Below are 5,000 nucleotides of genomic sequence, written 5' to 3'. Positions count from 1 at the left end.
ACGTGTGTAATGTGTATGCAGTGTGTAACGTGTAGTGTGTAATGTGACATTAACTTTCATACACCAATAGGGACACTTAATAATCCATATCCTTCTCTGTCTGTTATTCTCTTCTCTTTCTCTCTCTCTCTCGGTCGAGTTAAACATGCTCCTGAGGCTCCAGTGATCACTGTTCCTGCCCCTCTCCCCTCCGTGGATCTTCACACTTCTGTGCAGCTTGGGACGGTTTGTCATCAACACCTTGGGTGGTTCCATGTAATTCCGGAGTAAGAACGGGAGCTTTGAGGATGAATTTGGACTGTAGTTAATGTCAACAGTCTCCTACACTGACTCAGGAATACAGTTTGCTTCTGATCATCATCACTGCACCTCGCAACATTGTATATCTGCTTCAAATGGACATTTGGTGCAACCCAGATTAGGATGGGTTCCCTCTCGAGTCTGGTTCCTCTCAAGATTTCTTCCTTATGCCATCTCGGGGAGTTTTTCCTTGCCACAGTTGCTCATCAGGGACAAACATACTTACAAAGAACATATTTACGTTTAATCACCACATTATCTGTGTAAAGCTGCTTTGAGACAATGTTCATTGGTAAAAGAAAAATGAATGATAAAAATAAATTGAAAATTGAATTGAATAGTGCATAATGTGTATGCAGTGTGTAACGTGTAAAGTATGTGAGGTGTATGCAGTGTGTAATTTGTACTGAATAATGTGTATGCAGTGTGTAACGTGTAAATTATGTGAGGTGTATGCAGTGTGTAACATCTATGCAGTGTGTAACATTTAGTTTGTAATGTGTAAAGGCTGAAGTGGTTCATCAAATCCAGGGGGTGCTGTTGAGCCGTGTGACATAGCTTCCTGATTTGTTTGCAGAGAATTTTGTGTTTGTGTCGGCGTTTCAATTTTTTTCAGTTTCATTTTTTTTCTCGCTCTCATTCCTTAAATAATCTCAAAATATCGTTTAGATTTTCTGTATTCTCCACTTTCCATTGGCTCAGTTTCTTCTCTTTTTTCTTTTCTTTTGGAAGAGTGCTTTATTCCCTGTTTTGCTTTTCTGTCTAGCTATAATTTTATCTGTGAGAAGTGTAAGTTAGTTTGCTCTTTGACAGAGAGGATCGTGGCATTAGAGGAGCATCCAGAGTCTAGAGAGAATTAGTGAGTACGAGAGCAGTCCAGGTTGATTCAGTTGGAATTAATCAGAATGTTATAGGACCCACTCATAGTGGAGACACACTCTTGATTTGTTGTTAACATTTGGATTAAAAATAAAAAAAAATTGTCATAATTCCACAGTCTGAAGTTATTTCAGACCATTACCTCATCTCTTTTAAAATCTGCCTGTCACTGCATTACTACTTCACCACGTTACCGTGTTAAACATTTTCCCGCCAACTACAGCAGCGAGTATTATCAATAATCTTCCGGAAATGGCGATATTAAATAGATCTTCGTCTGACCCCACAGAGCTCGACTGGGTCACTGAATACCCAGAATCAACGTTACGTTACACTAGATGATGAAGCTCTACTTAAGACCAAAATGATCAGGGAGAAAAAATTAGCACAGTGGTGTAATGATCATACACACACCTTAGTAAACAGACCACTCAGAAATTAGAACGTAAATGGAGTCAAACCAAATCAACAGTATTTCAAATAGCATGGAAGGAGAATCTCCTGAGTTCTAGAAAATCTCTTAGTGCTGCTGATCAGCATATTTCTCCTCCCTCATAGAAAATAACAAGCAGAATCCTAGATTTTTATTCTGTACTGCAGCAAAATGAACTGTTCCCTTTATTCCAACAATGTTCTCCAGTCCAGCAATCAGGAGATTATGATCAATAGTGTGAAAAGCTGCACTGAGGTCGAGCAAAACAAGTAAAGAGACAAATGCAGTGTAAAGTATGTAACGTGTAATGTATGCAGTGAGTATTCAGTGTGTAACGTGTATGAAGTGCGTAATGTGGTGGTGGTGCAGTGTGGCGTGGTGGTGGTTATGGTGATGGTGCAGTGGGTGGTGGTGGTGCAGTGGGTGGTGGATAGTGGTTGCACAGTGGGTTGTGCAGTGGGTGGTGGTGGAGGTTATGGTGATGGTGCAGTGGGTGGTGGTAGTACAGTTGGTGGATAGTGGTTGCACAGTGGGTGGTGGTGGATGTTAAGGTGATGGTGCAGTGGGTGGTGGTGGTGCAGTGGATGGTGGATAGTGGTTGCACAGTGGGTGGTGCAGTGGGGGGTGGTGATGGTGCAGTGGGTGGTGGTGGTGCAGTGGTTGGTGGATAGTGGTTGCACAGTGGGTGGTGCAGTGGGTGGTGGTGGAGGTTATGGTGATGGTGCAGTGGTTGGTGGATAGTGGTTGCACAGTGGGTTGCACAGTGGGTGGTGGTGGAGGTTATGGGGATGGTGCAGTGGGTGGTGGTGGTGGTGCAGTGGATGGTGGATAGTGGTTGCACAGTGGGTGGTGCAGTGGGGGTGGGATTAGCAGTGCAGCAGATGAGAGATCCAGAGGGTGAGTTAGTGGAGCTCAGCATGAAATCGGTCCACAGCCTCCCATCTGCAGAACCCACATAGGTGGAGATAAACACAATAAGGGTGGAGCTCGTCCTGACATGCTGCCTGCTCCAGACGTGCCATATTCTACTGATGATAAAGTGGGAAGATGCCTTCAGGCTAAACATGAAGACTAAGTATTGAGGCGAAGCGTTCGGGACGACACCTGGGATTTCTAACAGAAGTAAACTTTGCTTACAAACAAAACAGTAATGAGTTTGGAGAAAGCGAGAGGGAGAACGTAATGTCTGGGAAGTGAGAGTGGGAGAGTCGGCTCTAACCAAGGCCTTCATTTAGCAGATTAAACACACACACACACACACACACACACACACACACGCAAGACCACATCAAAGAGTAAGAAGATGAGTTCACCAGAAGAATAACCCTAAAAGAGAACTGTGTGTGTGTGTGTGTGTGTGTGTGTGTGTGTGTGTGTGTGTGTTTATGGGGACTAAATCCTTATAATAAAAGGAATATGTGACGGTTATTTTTTCCCCAAAACTAATACAGTAAATACAGTAAATCTGTCACTGTTAGCATATGGCTAATGCTAACATTTGCAGTTAGCTGAAAATTCAATGCTGCTATAAAATAATCCCTGGTCTTTGACAGTCTCAGAGAAGTAATAGACCTTAATGGGATTTGGTAGAAAACTCCATTAGAATCCATTAGGAATCTCCTTTGATATGTTCCATGTAGCATGGACGTGTAATGTTAATGCTAACCCTCTCAAATCTGAGCTGCATGTTGTTTTGTCTTCACACGTCAGCACTACACTCGATAAATCACACACTCCAAGGAGAGAACGCACGGCTGCCTTCACAAAACCCATGAAAATTATGTATTGTAATTGCTAGCGTTAAGCTAAATCAAGCTCTCTGCAGTTTCTATGACAGTTTGGTTCACCACAGGATCTGAAAATACCCGAAAGGAAGACCACACTCCTGCCCAGTCATACATAAGAAAAACTATTAAATTAAATATAAACAGCAACGGGATTTAAAGCTTGGCTCCAAATAGCCTTGCCCGAAAAGAGCTTAGTGCAGGAGTAGCCTAATGTGGAAACAACCTCGGGTGAGAAAAGCCTCAACAAGAACAGCCTCAGGCAGGAACAGCCTCAAGTGGGAACAGCCTTGGGTGGAAACAGCCTCAAGCGGGAAGAACATCAAGCAAGAACAGCCTCAGGCGGGAATAGCCTCAGGTGAGAACAACTTTAGGGAAAAACAGTCTCGAGCAAGAACAGCCTCAGGTAAAAAGAGCTTGGGGCAGAAGTAGCTTAAGACATAAAGGGGGAACAGCCTTGAGTGAGAACAGCATCTGGCAAACAGAGACCAGGGTGGGAATTGCTTTAAACAGGTAACAAACTCAAGCGAGGATAACCTTGAGAATAAACAGGCTCTGACAAAAAAAAAAAAAACTTAAGGTGGGAACAGTCTGAGGTGGGAACAGCTTTAAGTGAAAATAGCCTCGGTTGGGAAGAGCCTCAGGCAAATCAGAGAGCTGATGGAAGACAAGACAAGGCTGAAGACTGCAGACGTCTCTTTATTTTTCTTTTCGGTCATCAAACAATCACTGTTTATTTACAGCTGTACTAGTGTTAACAATTAAACTAACACAGCCACTTTACCAGGACACGCCCATTTTACAGAGCGAGATATGTGGGACTGAGGGTGAGACATGGGACTGAGAGTGAGACATGTGAGATGAAGAGATGTGTGAGATGGATAGAAATGTTTGATATGGAGAGAAACATCTGAGATGGAGATGGAAAGGTAATGAGATCCGGAGAGAAAGAGAAAGATGTGTGAGAGGAAAAGAGAAAAATGTGAGATAAAAAAGAGGGAAAGTGAAACAAGTGAGACATGTGAGAATAAAAGTGAGATATGGGAGTCAGCGAGAGACGTGTGAGAGGAAAAGTGAGATGTGTGAGAAGAAGAGAGATGTGTGAGAGGTAAAGTCAGATGTGTGAGACAGAGAGAGACGCATGAGAGACCTGAGAGGGAGGGACATGTGAGTCAGAAAGAGACATGTAAAAGAAATGTGAGAGGGAACGTGAGATGTGTGAGACGGAGAGAGACGTGTGAGAGGGAAAGTGAGATGTGTAATAGGGAAAGTGAGATGTGTGAGATGGAAACACGTGTGAGAGCAGTGTGAGAGACGTGTGAAAGTGAAAGTGAGATGTGTGAAATGGAGGGAGACATGTGAGAGAAAAAGTGAGATGTGTGAGTCAGAGAAAAACGTGATTACAGCAGTAACGATATTAGGTAACGAATATTAGGTTTATGGAGAAGAAGCCTGGATGTAAAATTCTATGTAATCAGCTAACACACACACACACACACACACACACACGTGTAGGAAACAGAGTGTATGTGTTAGTATCAGTGCAGGTTGTAAAATGAACTCAGGCTCAGAGCAGACAGAAATAATCCTGATGTGTATTTATC

At 43.1% G+C, this 5,000-nt stretch overlaps 1 protein-coding gene across 1 annotated transcript in view; it reads right to left on the bottom strand.

The window, feature by feature from the left end:
* The window catches only part of nt5dc1 (5'-nucleotidase domain containing 1), a 36,164-nt gene that overhangs the window by 16,586 nt on the left and 14,578 nt on the right, over window positions 1–5,000 (bottom strand). The window lies entirely within an intron of this gene.

Source organism: Silurus aristotelis (genome assembly GCF_946808225.1).
Source record: "Silurus aristotelis genome assembly, chromosome: 28".
NCBI lineage: Eukaryota > Metazoa > Chordata > Actinopteri > Siluriformes > Siluridae > Silurus > Silurus aristotelis.
Note: the sequence above shows the minus strand (reverse complement) of the source record. Positions and strands in the feature narration are given on the sequence as shown.